Raw genomic sequence first — 17308 nt, 5'->3', positions numbered from 1 at the left:
AACGGAACCTAAAGTACCAATCTCGCCTATCTGCTCCGGCCCAGTAGCTCGCGGGGGTGCCTCCGCGGCCATATCTAGCAAGACCCCGCAGTCAAACGTGATACTCCGGGCCCTCTCCCTAAGCTGCCTCTTCAAAGAGAAGAGGTGCTGGTGTGTGTCCCGGAGGTCCCGCTCCAGGTCCCTAACGCGTAACGCCTGCCAGCGGCTAAACTGTCTAGCCTCCTCAAGCTGCTCCCTCAGAGTCTCGACCGTCCTGTCGAGGTGATAACGCTCATCATCCAATGCTAAGACTATCTCGTCGGGATAGCCGTAAGTATACCAACACGCGCAGGGTCGGCGCGACACCTGGCCGAAGGGGGAGTACAAAGTGTAAGGCTCTCCCAGCCTCTGTCGATAACGGATAGCCCGCTTACGCAGCGGTCGATCCTCTGGGCCCCTCCTACTCGAACTGCCTGGGTCCATACCTACAAAACATTAAGTCGTCAGTCAACCGGCATTTCAACTTAAAGATATCATTCAACTTACAAGAATCCAATATGCCTAATGCCTATCGCGTATGTCCCACAATTGCCCAAGTCCTCTAACCTAGGCGCTCTGATACCAACTGTGACGACCCCACTTCTCCCAAGGGCGAACCCAAGGGTATCGGCGGGCCGCCTGCCTAGCTCGCGCCAGGACTCAAAACTTAAAACAACGAAAGCTAGCAAAATCCAAAAGAGTACTATACATATATATGCAATCCCAAAAGAGTTATAAGTACATTCCCCAAAAGTACCTGCTCAAACTATTACATCCTTATAATTACAACCAAAACCAAAAGGTAGACCCTAAGAAGGGTCCTTATACAAACCACCACAATAAAAACAAACATCCTAATTGTTCGCTATTACAAGCAAGTCTAACTATACTATACTAGTGTAAGTGCCCAAACGTACCCGCGTCGGCCCCTGCTAAGGAAAACAAACGGAATGGGGTAAGCTAAAAGCTTAGTAAGTAAACAGGGGCAAAAGCGTAAATTTCACGTAGCAACATTTACACAGTAAGAGTAAAGCAAAAGCAGAAAAGTAACATCACATAATAAGGATACGGGTGGCTCCAAAGCCAATTCATTTGCCATGCTTGATCTCCTGTCGACACTCCGTCGACCATAAATAAGGTCCGTAGAACTTCACTTGTACACCCACCGACACCTTATCACCCTCACTGGCCAGTCACCTCACAAACTTGCCCAGGCGAACGAAATCACAAACTTGAGCTTTGATCATAAGCTCGGGTCACAAACTTGGTGACCTCAAACCAAGTTGGACTGACTTCGACCAAGCCCTAACCGGCTCGAATAGTCCATCTAGGTATTGAGTTCAACCGCAAACTCACAAAATTCACAAAAGTATGCAAAAGTCACCCCGAGCCACAAGCTCAAGGGTTTTTGTTCCAAAATTTCTCACATACATATGTCATGTACAAATTGGTGCGTAAATCAGGGTCTAGATCGAGTGCGATAAAGTACACCCTCGCCTAGGTACCCTTTTTACACACAACGAAACACATAAACAACTAACACATAAGAGCGGCCTGAATACTTACTCAAAATACCAAAAGTAGTATAAAGGCGGAATTCACTTTGTGTGTTGGCTAGTAGTGGGCCCCACCGGCACCGCCTAGCTCACCACTGTCTGAAATCGAAGATTATGTCACAATATATCACAAACGGCAACTAACGTACTTGAAATAAGCCAAACGGCAAAATTGGCACGCGCAAGTGCGGAAACGGCAAAACGGCCGCACACGTCCGCGCAGAACGGCAAACGGAAATGGCCAAATCGGCCATCTCAAACCGTTTTGGTCAAAATTAGGCTAGGAGTGTCGGATCAAGGCGGGTGAGACACCGTTTCGAAGCTAAGAGGAAGATCTACAACTTTCATTTAGACATCTCAACCCAGATCTCAATGGGTATAGGTGAAAATTGCGTGAAACAGTTCCAGCTGTTTCATTGCGAGTTACCAAACAGGCCCTGTTTGCAAGGCCGTAACTCACGGCTCAGAAATCGAAATTAAGAAATTCCAAAGGCATTAGAAAGCTGAGACATAAGGCTAAAACTTTCATGTTTTGGCCAAGACCTGAATCTATTCAGAACAAAACAAAATTCGAGTGCCAAAGTACCCGTCAGAACTGTCCAAATACAAGGCAGTTCTGACGAGCGATATTGTTTTGATCATAACCGGAGCTACGGAACTCGGTTTTCGACGTACTTTATACCGTTTCGAAGCTGAGATCAAGATCTAAACTTCTTATGAAGGAGTTGGCACCCAGATCGAACTCTATAAAAATCGAAAAATCATGGGCAGAAACAAAATCAGAAAACGCGTAGAACCAGAGGGTCAAAACAGGCTTGAGCATTTCGTCGATAACTCAGGCTACGCTAATCCGATTGACCTGAAATTTTGTAGGCATACTCAGGACTCAAGGGGCTACGACTTTCATGTTTTACGAAACTTCTGAATCAGCACGGAACATTAAGAAAAATGGAGCTCAAGTTCAGGTTCTGGGTTGCCCTGTTTACCCATTTTGCCGGTTTCAAATGTCGCAAACATATGGTTCGTTTTCATGGTTCTTATGCAGGTTTTTCAACCACTTTTGTACCAAATAAACACACATACACTAACATCTAAATGGCCTACAAATGGTCCGAAATTCCCCTCCCAAGTCAATACCAAATTTAACAATCATCAACCACAATCCCTAACCAAATTTCATTTGCACCAATGAACTTAATCCAACCTCTCACTAACCAAACTCTATCTCACTAACCATAAGCTAAGCTAAATTAGCCTAATGGAGTTTAGGGTTTCTTAACCCAAATCAGCTTTTTGCAAGTAACCAACCAAATCAAGTGAGGCAATTCATCAAACATAACCACTACAAGTCCATTTCTCAACTAAACAAGTAAGGAAAGCATTACATTAAAAAGCCCTAATTCTCTTTCTCTTGACCGAAATTTCCAGCAGCATAAATCACCAAAAATTAACCAAAGTACTCCATAAAAACAAGTGATAGGCATAAGAGGTACCACAATCAAGCACAACTAAGGTCCTATGCCAAAATAACCACTAGTTCATCAAACAATAATCAACTTAAGTCTTCAACTAGACTTTCTTACCTTTGATTCAAGCTTGGTAGATGATCACCCACAACAATCAAGTGCTCAAGTTGTTCCTCCAAGATCCAAACTCAAGATTGAAGAGCAAAAATGATGCACCAAAGCAAGCTTTCCTTTTCTTTTTTCTTTCTCTTCTCACGGCTCTCACTCTCTCTTATTCTCTTAGTTTTTGTTTTGTTTTATTTCTCTTGTCTCTCTTATAGTTGTAAGACAACATATTAGTCAAAGCTTTGGAAGATATTTCTTATGGCTAGCCAATCACATAAATGCTTTATTTGTTGTTTTCACCCTTGCACTTCAACTTTCTCTTTCTTATAAAATTTCCCTCAAACATTTGATAACCTTTCAATTTACTCCATAAGTCATAACTTATTCTAATCTAAAACATATAATCACGCTTAATTATTTCACTAATCACTTTCTCATCTTAATCACTTACACTTAAGCATACTTTATCCCACATAAAAGTAGTTAAACAATAACCTTTTTGTCAAGGGCAAAATTAGGTTTAAACCCACTTAAAACTTCTAATAAATCATAACATTAGGGATTTTGCTCACTTAGGGTTTCTAACCTTCTTAAACTTAATTAATCTATACCAAATGGATTAAATCCTATTCTTACTCACACTAAGACACACATTAACCTTACTAACTTTAATCACCACTCGAACTTGTAACCAATACATAACTAGGGTTTAAATCTTAAGGGTTTTCGAAATACTCCCGAAACCAAACGTTACCGCCCAACTAATGAATATATTAACATAGAACGGACTGGGGCCTCACAGATTATGTGTTCCTACGTATCCTCATGTACTTCTATGTGTTTATATATTTTTGTGTGTTTTCTTTTTATTTATTTATTTCAAGTTTCTACTCATTTTTATGTTTATTTATTTAAAGTTTTATAGTTATTTGAAGGGTATTCAAATACCTAAGATGTAATAGAAAGGTTATATTTTCTTTTTTACAAAAATTAAAATTAGATATACAGATGTTAAATAGGTTAGATAGGTTTATTTTCTTGAATTTTTCTTTTTAAATTTTAGTTAGATCTCCAATGTTATAGATAGGTTAGACATGTTTGTTTTCTTATATTCGCCTTTTTAGATTGTAATTAGGACCCTCAATGTAATAGTTAAATTTTATGTGCTTATATGTTTTCCTCGCTTTCTTAAGATTTTACATCTAAATATTATACTTATGTACTATGTGTTTCAATGTTCTTACTTGGTTTTATTTTAAACTCTACTTGCTATATTATAACTAATGAATAGATGATGTCATCACACCAGTCCAATGCTAATTGTGACATTTCCTCGCTTCCTTGATAGTTCAATGCAAGCGAGAATCAATAGAAATGAATTAGTCCAATGTTAGACCCGTAGGCCCCGTCTATGTGTTAGATTTATCTTTTGTGTGTCATTCGTTACATTTTTATTCATTTTTTTCTATTTTAGGTAATTTTTCTGATTTGCATAATATTTTCACTTATATTATTCCCTTATCCTTATATGTGTAAATTATATCATTTAGACTCGTATTTTATTTAGAAAATCAGAAAATAAGTTAGTTTATTTATTTGTTTGGGTTAGAAGTGTCACTCTTTGAATATGGAAAGTTGGTGAGTATGGTTTTTTTTAGTTTTAGCATGCCATTACTCTCTATAAGAAGAAAAATTGTATTACGAGTTTTCGTCCCCCTTACGTATCAACTAGATTTTGAAGGGACATTTTGTTCCCCCTTTAGATTTAGATTTGTATACATAGAAGCATTGAAATGTGACAAGCTTAAGAGAGATTAGGAAAATTTTAACTAAATCTCACAATTAGATTAGGTTGAAAGAGTCCTTAGATTTGAGTCAATTGAACATTTACCTTCCCTTTATTCAACTATAACTCTCGAACCCATTTCTATCATTTTCAAAGATTTGGAGTCATCTAGAAAAGGGTTTTATTTTGTTTATTTTTGTAAAATATTTTCTGATAATTTGGTACACCCAATCTCAATACCAAGTAGTGACTCCCTTTTTCTTAAAAATCCTTTTTTAGACTATCTTTTTGGCCTCAAACTTTCACACTTGTAAAAGTCCTATTTCTTTATTTTCTAAAATCGAAAACACATTTTTTCATTAAATATTTTTATTTCAAAAAATGGGACATGACAGCTAGTAAATTTTAAGTACCTTTTTTATGCCAAAGGTTGGCCTATCATGATGCAACTCCATCGAGGTAAAATCCCAATTTCAAACCTATAAGTGAATAATGAATGGTTAAAATTTGAGTTAAAGATTTTCATTAAGCATTCATAGGTTCAACCGTTCTTTACAGCATCATTGATGGTTTGGCCAACCATTTTTAGAAAATTCTCATATCTTGCTATGCGGCCAAATTGTGACTCTCTAGAATTGCCTATATTAAGCTTTCGAATCCCCTCTTGAATTTTGTCTAAGGCATCTAATGCTCTCTCTAGCATTTTAGTCTTCTTTACCTCTCTCTTCAATTGTAACTTAGCGTCCTCCAAGGTGTGATGTACTACTATAAGCTGTATGTCGTGGTCCCCCAACTCTTTTTTCAATTTTTCTATCTGCTCGTCCGGATGGGTGATGATAGATTGTATGTTTTCCATTTCTTGTGCCACTTTGTGCTTGATCCATTCATCATATTTTGGAGTGACCTTAGGCTCAGATTTATTTGATAAATTTGGATGTAGATCCTCTAAGCTTTGAAGATTTTGCCATGCTTTTATTACCATGCTGCAGCTCTCGTCAATAGTACACAACCTAATCTCTTCAACTACTTGTACCTAGGGATGTAGTCAAACCAACCTACTTGTGAGTGGCTCACGAGTTGCTTAGTCAAGAACTCAAATTGCACTCAATTTTGACTGAGTAGGAGTCAAGCTTGAATGGCTCAATAGTATTTCAATTCGAGTTCAAGTGTTTTTTTTTCTTAATCTAACCGTCAAACTTATCACATTTGAATATTTCTTATATGGATGCAAACCTAAATCTAAATAGGATATTGGAAGGGAAGAAATGTCCCTTCAAGATTCAATTGGTACTAATTGCATTAATTGTGAAACCCAAGAATGATCCTCAAAGAGGTTACAAGTATGCAAAAGTGAGACTCAAGGAAAAGAAAATGATAACTCATATGTATAGGTATAAGTGTCCAAGAAAAAAGGGATGCAACATAATGGGTACGCACTTCCTCTCTCTCTTTTGGAATGTTAGTTTATTATTAATTTTTATAATTAATTATTAATTAAATTGATACCTTGACGTTTTTGTTAATCTTGAATAATAGGTAACTCTTCCTCCCATCATTCAATCACTACTTCAAAAGGAATATACCTCCATTGTCTTTTAAATTCCAAGAGGGAGGAGAAAAGATGGAAGGGGCAACAGTGGAGGTAGGGGAGGAGGGAGGTGGTAGGTGGTGGGTGGCGGTGTATGATGGGTGGTGGTAGTGGGTGGAAGGAAAAAAATGTAATAGTATTTAGTAATTTTTTTAATTTTTATAAATTATATTTGAGATTATATGTATTTTTAATGTTGCTTTTATATAAAAACAGTTTCCGGAAAAACTCTCCAATGCATACAGACCCATCATTTTACAATAATACATAGTGATATGCTAGGACGTGTAAAAGTCATCCAAATTGATATGCATAAAAAAATGTCTAAGGCCTTTATAATACTAGTTAATTTGGGTCTTGCGCGAGGCGCGAGGTTGCCCAGATATAATAATTGGTATGTTTTCAAAAGGGTCATGAAATCAAAGTTAAAAAAGAAATAGTGATTATCTAGGCTAATAGTAAACTGTTATATTTACATACATAAGAATCTTTCTACATATGTTTTCACACTAATACTTTATGATTCAACAATATTAATCATCGTAGGTTTTCATGATATTTGTTATTAGCGTTGAGCTAATAAGCAAAAAAAAAATTTATAAGGGAAAAAAAATTGATACAAAGCAGGCTTAAAAATCGAAATTTTTATAAGAAAAAAAGACAAAAATATGAAATCATAATTCATCTTCTTTTGAATATTCAGTTTAACAATAGATGGGAAAATAAAGAAAATTCAAAAAATAAATCATAAAAGTCTGTGATAGTGGAGGAAGTTCTATTTGGGAAGTGACATTGGTAACAAGGTTGTAGATAGCAAGCAGTCATCACTTACTGTCAGTGTTTGGGTTGGACCCCCATTTTTTTTTTGTTTCCTTGACAATTCAGACTGTTTAAACAAAAATAATTTAACCTTATAGATAACTATATGGAAAAGATTCAGATATCTTGGAAGCAGAAATTGTGCAGAAATAATCTATCCATTGTAGCAGGAACACAAAAAGATATGCTAAGTAGTATAAAATCACTCATTTGAAGGCAGGCTCCACCACACCGCTAAATTGGAAGTCAAACTATGTCATAAATGATAATACAGCAGGTGTGTCTACAAGAGTTAGACCGAACCAAAAGACCATAAAGCCAACTCTATTTCTTTTGGCTAATTACTCCATCGACGGTAAAAGTGAAATCCAAGGGTAGCATGGTCAGGAAAAAAACATCAACGAATTGCAGCCAGAAATACGTGCAACCCATTAGGGGACGAAATGACCAAACAATCCACACACTAATGGTGATGATAGGGGACGAAAGTACTGTTCCTAACTCCATTCCCTCTTTTATTCTCTTAGGATTTACAAAGGAATGAGTGGAAGAAAGGAAAATTAAAGAGAACACATAAACAATAAAAGACGAACAGTATACATGTCTCTTTAATTGCTCTGCTAATTAACCTATTGTACAGTCCTATCAGCTTCTAAACACCCAAATTCATACTTTTAACTATGCAAATCACAGGAATTGATGTCATACACAGTGACTTTGCAATGCTTCTTTACATTTGAAAACTATAATCTGCAAAAGGAAAAATGTACTCTTAGTATCTAAGTGGACAAAAATAGCAAAAAAAACAACAGTTGGCAATCAACCTAAGAAAGCAAATCTTATCTCTTCAGATGCAAAAGATTAAGCCAAAAAACATTAAGGGTGTGTATGATAAAATTGAAATCTGAAATCTAAAATTTAAAATCTAAATCTATTCAGTTACCAAATTATTTAATATTAAAATCTTAACATTTGAGGATATTTTGTATTACATGATAAGTAAATAGTTTTTCACTTATTTTTGGAGTAAATTTTGCCTAGACAATTCAGAGGCACTTAAATAATTAAGATGCTCTATTTTTTGTTATCAAATATGTCTAAACATATTAACGTTTAAATTCATTAAATTTAAGTGCTAAATTGAGTTATAAATCGGAACCTAAAGTTACTATGTCAAATATTTCCATGGATGGAGCCCTTATACGCATATAGTCATTAGCAAGGTTGCACTAAATGGAGGTTTGGAACGGCACCTATTCCTCTAAGGGATAATTTCACATACTTCCCCTGAAGTTTTGACAATTGCAGGAAGCTCCACTCAGACTCTAAAAATTACACTTACCTCCCTTATTTTTATTATTTAAGCAAAATTCTAGACCCATAAGGCTAGATTTTTTATCAAAAATCCTATAATGCCCTTAGGTTTTAATTCACAACAAAAATAAAAAGAAAAAAATGGTTCACTGTTTCTATTTCATTCATCTGTACTCACTATCACTATTGCGTATCTATCAATATTCAAATCACCACTAATTAAACACTTGCCTTTGTTCTAATGTCCATCTTTTACCTAAAAATCTTTCGTGCAGACCATGGCATCAATTACAAATGCAGTATCATATACCCAAAACTTGCCTACAATCTCATAGCAATATCATATTTTACCTAATACACAACAATATTGATCAATATCCCAAAATTAGTAGTTAAACCACCACTAGTAATATCAACATCCAATATACTCCATTCGCACAAAGTTCAAAATCAATCAAATTCTCTCTATAGGAATAACATCATTAATAATTGCAAATCAAAATTAAAAACACAATGTAGTTATAAATATACAAGAAACACTTTTTTTTCATAACAACTATAACAGTATAATCTTTATTTAGTTCTTATTCCACTTCCTATTCTTCATTTTTTATTTTTTATCACTACCACTATCTTTGTCTCCATCTAGTTTGATAACGAAGTCATCACTCATCATTTGAAAATTTCATTTTGCTAATGCCTATCAAAAATTGAAAGCAAAAATGGGCACAAAGAAACTATTTAATAATAATGAAAAAGAGAGAATTAGGAGTAGACACCAACATATGTAGCCACTGATGGTTGGTATATATAGTGGTTTTGCTAATGACGGCTGTATACATTTGGTCGATAAGAATAAATAAATGAGTTTGAAAGGAAAACATATGTAGAAGGAAGAGAATAAAGTGTTAATTGGAAAAGATTGTAGTTTGAGTTATTGGTTGACAATAGATGAGAAAAGTTTAATTTTTGATAGAATTTTTTAACGAGTTGACAATTACTGAAGGACATTATTGTCTTTTTATCATATCAAGGGAGGTCCTCACAATTATGTAAATCTCATGAGAGTCGAGTGAAATTATCGAAAACCTAAAAATTGCACATGAGCATAGGATAGTAAAACAAGATAAAGGCGAAAGCTTGCAACCAAATCATTGTAAAGACTTTGATGGACCATGAGATGAACAACAACAATGGAGGATTATTACCATACCTTTCCTCTGTAACTCCGTAAAGAAATATCTTTTGCTGTCTATTCTCCTTAACATGCATACTGTCGTTAACTAAACCAAACAGGTGCCAATAACAAGAAAGAACAATTTTTAGTAATAATTCCATCATATGTAAATGATGCTTAAGAGTAAGTGAAAGGTGTTTCCCATCAATGAGGGTAAAAAACCGAAAGAAGCCCCGAAAATATAAGAATCTTATCCATGCTCATGATAGATATTCTATTAAACTCATGTAAAACACAAGTTAATAAAATAAAATTATAAAACATTATAGAACAACTAATAACATTTAAAAAATAATAATAAAAATTTAAAATAAGGACACGTATTGATCAATATAATTGAAAGACATAAAAGAGGCAATCCCTTTAATTACGAGTTATTTGTTGCAATTTTGTTTTTATGAAGCCTCTCTGTAAAGTAATTCTCACACTCATGACGATATGATGAGAGTATTGCATCTCAATTGCCCTCTCATAAATCATAATGCTGTTTAAGCTCATTGACCTTGTAGAAAGGAAACCCGCAATGCTAGTAATTATACTAGAAATTTCCTCCCAGAGCCAGCACATTAATTACACAGCAAAGCACACATATTACAATTTTTTACACAAATTACAAATTAATTGCTGTACAAAGCCAAGAAACTTGAAAATTTTTGATGAGTTTGTTCTGCAGTACGTAAACTCCTTTTACCATATCTAGTTACAGAAGAATCCAACATTTAATAAACAATAGGAAAAAAAAAGAAAATGCATTAATAACACTGCTGAAACTAAGAAAAAAAAAAGCTGAAACTGAAGCAGATCACCAAGCTAGGAAAAAAAGTAGCTAGCTAGAAGAAAACACATACTTTTTTTTGGGTGATATCTTCATCCAACAGTTTTTCACCCCTTCATTCAACAGTACTGACAGAAATGTCAAAATTGAAATATGATAACATAAACACAAAGATTCTGCATTCTGCTTACAGGACATAGGCAGGGGATGTAGACACTTGAGCTGCACTCGGGAACATCAAAATACTGGGGCTGCTTCCTTATGGAATAATAATATTCATGAACTTTCTCTTTGCAAATGCCAACCACCAATTATTAGGAGTCCCATTGTGTCTGTATGCAACACTCAATAGTCTTCCACTAGTTTCCTCGCGAATTTGCCTTAGATAATTTCTGAATAGCTCTGCTTCTTTTTGAGATTGTGGTAGTGTAAATAACTCGGGAAAGGGAAAGCCAGACTCTCCCAGGCACAGGAACCTTTTCCAAACCCAGGTTTTTAATTGCCTTCGTTCCTTCAGCCAAAGTTCTGTAGCCCTCTAGCTTCTTTAAAGCCACATTTATGTATAATGTCAAATAGATAAGAAGCTTATCAGCTGAACTTTTGATGTCAAAGTTTTTGAAGAAGACATTAGCTCTGAAAAATGATATTGCTTCATCAACAATGTCAGTGGTATCTGAAACTGGAGCAGGTCCCTTTATATGACTTTTTAGAGGAAGAAGAGGGCATCCACAAGCATTGGCAATCCTTCATCAACAAAGCTAGAGTGATAAACCATTTTTCCATCCACTCGTGGGCTTAGAAATTCGTCTCTTGTTATTCTTTTTTTACTCCATCTTGTATTATAGATAAACGACCATTGAACTGGATTCCGATCTGATGAAGAAGACGTAAACGGTGATTGATCAGAAGTTAGCCAGACCAGAAAATATGAAACCCAACATATGCAATGAAAGAGAATTCATAGCTAGAAAGTGTAGTAGCGGTAGAACTGCTAGAAAAGGTACAAGATCTCTGGATCAGAGGTAGCAGAAAATACCTTATCGATACATTTCAAGGAAAAATAAAAATCACAACATATTTGAAAACACATCTTAAAGTACTAATCGAAATAAGAAAAATAAAAGCCCAACCTAGATCTCACAAGGTACCTCATAAAAACTACACAATCAAAAAAAAATACAGGGTAAATTAAGAAACTCATAAGAACCAAATACAAGAGAATACATTACAGAAAAAGTATCAAAGATCTTAAAAGAACTGCTCAAAATAAGAAAAATATAAAACTAATTTAGATCTCAAAGCATATCTTGTAAGTACCACAAAATCAAAACTACAGGAAGAATTATGAAACTCATAAAAACCAAATTTAGGAGAACACATCCAGTAAATTGTAGTAGTAAAAATACATGAAAAATACACTAGTAAAAATACTTTCAAAATCAGAAGAGATTTGAACAACTAGCCAAAACAAGAAAAATATTCACCCGATCTAGATCTCTAAAGGAAAAATTAAATTATTCAGAAGGAAAAGCATGTAAAAAGTATTAATACCAGAAGCATTTCTAAATACCCAAATAAATTTCAATGGAAGAGCCATTTTCACATTACTTTTTCCAAAATTCTGAATGAATGTTCGAGAATGTTAAAAACTTAGGAGATAAAAATGTAGAAAAGGATCTCTTTGTAGGAAAATAATATAGATGAATAAGTCTAACCTAGATGAACACAGAGACAATGTCTGATTGACACAATCAACCCAATCCATGGCCTTGTTTTTGGATCATTCAGTATTTGGAGATATGTGGAAGAAGATGTGTATTTGTGTATCTCTCAGTGAAAATATACATTAGCTGTGACAGCCCCACCTCCTCCTAGGGCGAACCCAAGGGTTTGGCGGACCGTCTGTCCAACTCTCGCTAGGACTCACTCACGAATCTCAGAAAAAATATTAACAATTCCCAAACTCCAATAGTATTAACCTCAAAATGAGTATCAAAACTTCACGGTTAAACAAATCACCAAGTACAACTAGGAAGGCAAGTTACTTAAAGCTAGACGTCAATTCTCAAACTGTTTATTTTCCCAGCTTCCACGTTGCCAACGCTTGCTAAGGAAAACAAACTAAAAGAAATGAGCTAAAAATCCAGTGAGGTTTCAAGTAAACAACCAAGTAAACTAGCAGGCATGATACCATTAAGTCAAACCCAAATAGAACAGGACATAATGCATAATAAAGCAAGTAAACAGATAGATCATGCAATGGTATACAGCAAAGAACACGTTCATGGTAAAGAATATAGGTTGCTCTCAGGAGCAGGTTCCACGGCAACTTGTCCAGGGTCCGTGGACTCTCCGTCAACCATGAAATTATAATGTCCGTAGATCACCACTAAACATCAATTTCCATCTACTGATCATCCCCTTACCGGGCCCGAAGGTCAAAGAAGTACCCAAAGTTCATCAATTTCCTCGACCAAACCTTTGTCGGCTCGATTCGACCAACTAGCCCTGAGTTGGGCTTATAACCCCAGCTATTCAGGTATTCAAGATCTGATTTATAGCCCCAAGTATTCAAGTATTCAAGAGTAGAGTCGTTGGCTGTCATCCAACGCTCACGCATGTAATGATTGGAGATGTTAGTTGTCACTTAACGCTCCTCCGTATTCAGAAATATCAGAAGTTCAAGTCAGGAATAAACAGGTTTGGAACTTCGTCCTTTACCCAAGGTTGCCCAACTTACCCGACCACTCTGAGGTTGGTCTCAAGCAAGAGGTCTAACGAGGGCTCAGTTCAGCCGTTACTGACCTACATTCACGCATACGCATGAGTAACCCAAGTTTCCACTTACCCGATGTCTCAGATAAGGGTCCAAGGGCCTAGTTCAACCGTTGCAAGAGGAATACAGTCGGCCTAAAATCAACCGCTGCAAGAAGAATGCAGTTGGCCTACAATCATGCACATATACATGCAAGTCCACACGCAGGATCGATTATTTCAAGTTCATGGAGGTCGAGTGTGAATAAGGACACACTCGCCTAACCATGATCAAGTCACAAGTAATGCCCAACATGTCACATTTGCAAGTATTTCAAATATTTCAAGTCAAGATATAGGTCACATGCAAATCAAGTTACTTGTACATGCATGAATGAGATATCAAGTGTTTAGTCAAGTTAGCTCAAATGCAATAAAGTACACACTCGCCTATGAAATGTCAAGTCGAGTGTCTAACAAATTTCTAACAACAATGAGCATGGAACATGCAGTTAGAACACTCACCAATAATGAAATAAGCAAGACAAGAGAAGGCTTTCACTAGTTCTCCTCGGGATTTCCTTCGAATTCCTCTTGAATACCTGAGACATGCACAATCCACGATTACCTATAATCGTTCAACCAAGGCCAAACAATTTCCCCTCGACCCTTCTCTCAAGCATCCTCAATCTCTTGTCAAATTAGGAGAGAGACTCTCTTCACTTAACCACTAAGGTAATGCTCTAGGAAAGATTCAAAAGTGCTCCATTTGTAAGTCAAAACGTGGCAAGAGTTTTCGATTCAAAAGTTAGCCAAACCGCTCAAGAGTTTAACAAAACACACATGGGAGGGAAAAACCACTTTCACTTCCTTAACTCCTAATCTTTTACCCAAGTTTTGATATATATAAATGAGCATTCAAGTTTACTAAAACTTATGAAGTTAAAACTTCACCAAACCACCATTTATTTCCTAGCAAAAACACCAACAAATCCTCCAAGTTTTGAACATCAAGCAAGTGAAATTTCCCACAAAACTCTTGGCATGATGCTCCACTTTTCACCCCTTTTAATTCAAACTTGTTGCTCCTTTTAAAAGCACGTTCGAGGGCAATTGATTAGCAAGCTATGTTGAGTAAAATTTCACTTTAAAGTTAGAGGAAACGAGACAAATTCCAATCCAAGATTCGGCCCAAATCTTCCAAGTTTTGTTCGTCATTTCATAAGAAAAATTCCAATTTGTGTAATGCTCTTTGAAAAGTCATAACTTGAATTTTGTAAGTCTAAAAATCATAAATCTTATACCGTTAGAAAATAGACTCAAAAATCTGCAACTCTCTAGAAGACACCTTCATAAAATTCAGCCCATAACTTAGTCAAATCTCAACCCCAATTCACTGTTCAACTAAGTGCAAAAACAGAACAGTCTTGGATTTTTAGCCCATTTGAAAATTTTACTGGTATTTATAGAAAGTGAACCAAACTATGCATTTTACACGGTTAAAAAATCTATGAGTCTAGTTTCAAATGCAACAAACGAGACTCAATTCGGATTTTTCTACACCAAGATATAACAGATTTCCCAAAACTGCTCAGAGTCTCCTGCGGGAAAATTTTTCGGCAACACTTGACTCAACCTTCCCACTTAAGCTCGTGATTTTTTTGATTCAAATCTAACTCACAATCAAAGTATAATGTCTAACAAAGTTTGTGGATCAAGATTTTCCCCAAAAGTTTTGAAAAATAAGGGCTAACAGCCCTCAAAAGTTTCGACCAGCAAGAAGCTTTCAAAATGGAAATTTTTCCTCAAGTCATCTACCTAAATCAAGGTTCAAAGAAACCCATCAAAGATCCAATCCACCACAATTAAAGACCATAAGTTCTGGGTTATAAAAGACACTAGTTCTAGACCATAAGGCTAGCCAAAATGTACAAATATCCAGCCCATATATCATCATACCAAGACTGGAAAAATGCAAACCCTAAGTTGAAATTCATGGTCACAAGCTGAAATTTCTATAATGAAGCTAAAAGAACATATAAAAGCCGGCAAATTCATATGGCAAAGCTACTAGATCATGGCCAAGTTCAAAGCATCATATCAAAGCTGAAATTTCACCATCAAAACTGAAATTTTTAATCACCACTTAAACTATGAAATTTTCCATGAAAATAATCAAAATCAAGCTCTAAATCCACTCATATGCAAGTATTAAAAGAAAAGAGGGCTTCTTGATATAGGTACCTTGAAACCCTATGAAGATATGGAAACCAAGAGCTTCTTTCTCCAAAATCTTTCCACCAAACTCCCTAAATGTCAACTTTTATGAGTAGATTGCAAATTAGAGGTTGAAGATGAAGTTTCTCTTCCCTTTTTTTCTCTCAAAGGTTCGGCCCAGTGAAGGAAGAAAATGATAGGTTTTTGGTCAAATTTTGTTTTAATTAAAGGCTAAGAAAGGTTGTAGTCAAAGTCAATGCTCCAAGGATTTAGTGACAAATGGCCTTCCAAGGTTAATCCTTATCTCTTTGGCTTTCAATCACTAAATATCTAGCCAACCTCTAGTTATCCCTTAACACCTTATAAAATAATATCCTTTTGCATAAAACTCCTTCAATCTTCAAAAATTTATCGCACACACCTCACTAGTAGGTCCTATTTCCATAATGCATTACGAACTTAACATGTACTAACTTTATAAGGAAAATGATTTAAAAACTTGACTCCCTTATAAAAATATCTAGGAAATTAAGGCAATAAAGTAAAGTAAAGAAAATGCATTCAAAAAAATAAAATAAAATATAAAATAATTTCCGGGTCCTCACATTAGTACCCAAAAAAATCCCTTTTTCTTTTACTTATGTGAATAAGAATGGGATCCGCTGTAATGGGGACCCAATCCCTTAGTATTGCGAAAAAAAAAGTTGAAGAGAGGATGAGAAATACTTTGGGCCATGGGTCATGGACCACGAATCTACCATGTGTAGGCAGCCCAGCTTGTGTAGTTGTAGATTTTGAGGATTGAATAATAAAGCTTGGACTTTAGAGGGTGGGAAAGAGCGCAGAGAATTAGATGCGTTGGATGCTACTACAATTTGGAGAAGATGCTAGCCAGAGATGATGAGATCTCACAGAAGAATATTTGCCAATAAGACAAAATAAAGTGTGAGATGTAATCACATAATGGAAACTAATACAGCACATAACACATAAGGCATGTTAGAGCATATAAATGAAGTTATAGGTAATAGATAAACCTGCCTTTAAGTGATGGCAAATGTATCACCAAAGTGTCTGCTATGTGATCAGGAAAATGAGACAATTGAACATTTGTTCATTCATTGTGAGTTTTCTCGGACTTTTTGGAGCGAAGTTCAAAGATTATGCATCTTATATAGGGGGTGGTTATCCTGGGAACAAGAAGTAAGGCGGTGGTGTCAACATGCTGGTGATGGATCATTTGCAGCAAAGGTGAGGAGATTAGTTGTGGCCTCTACTGTGTGGCATATATGGCATGAAAGAAATAGTAGAGTCTTTCAATCTGTCACTTTAATTGCTGTCAAAGTTATGGAGCTCATTGTTAAAGCAGTGCAACAAATTGTAATAACCTAACCAAAGGCTCCTAGGACTCAAATGAACTGGTGCTTGGCTTTGGAATGGGGGATGTTTCTGGACTGTTTGTAGGATAGTACTGTGATTAGTTACTCATGCAATTTTTGATAATCACTTTTTAGTGTTGTATAGTGCGTTGCTCACTGATGTTAGGTGATGTAGTAGGAGACGTATATCTCTATTGTAAAGCTTTTTTGCAAAATCTATAAAAGTTCTATTTTCGCTCAAAAGAAAAACAAGTACTCGTATCTAAGGCTCGTAACATGAATGAACAATATTGA

General features: G+C 35.7%; 1 long non-coding RNA gene and 1 pseudogene across 1 annotated transcript; both read right to left on the bottom strand.

Annotated features, from left to right (window-relative positions):
- Positions 1 to 708: 708 nt before the first annotated feature.
- On the bottom strand, positions 709 to 3310 carry LOC140014511 (uncharacterized). The gene is made up of 2 exons (XR_011821272.1): positions 3158 to 3310; positions 709 to 947 (listed from the first exon to the last, which is right to left on the bottom strand). It is a non-coding gene; the product is annotated as an uncharacterized lncRNA (long non-coding RNA).
- Positions 3311 to 10725: 7415 nt separating this feature from the next.
- LOC113709270 (actin-related protein 2/3 complex subunit 3-like) lies at positions 10726 to 15810 on the bottom strand (annotated as a pseudogene).
- Positions 15811 to 17308: the final 1498 nt, after the last annotated feature.

The sequence above is a fragment of the Coffea arabica genome, chromosome 9e, assembly GCF_036785885.1.
Source record: "Coffea arabica cultivar ET-39 chromosome 9e, Coffea Arabica ET-39 HiFi, whole genome shotgun sequence".
NCBI lineage: Eukaryota > Viridiplantae > Streptophyta > Magnoliopsida > Gentianales > Rubiaceae > Coffea > Coffea arabica.
The sequence above is the reverse complement of the archived record's forward strand: the minus strand, read 5'-3'. Positions and strand labels throughout refer to the sequence as shown.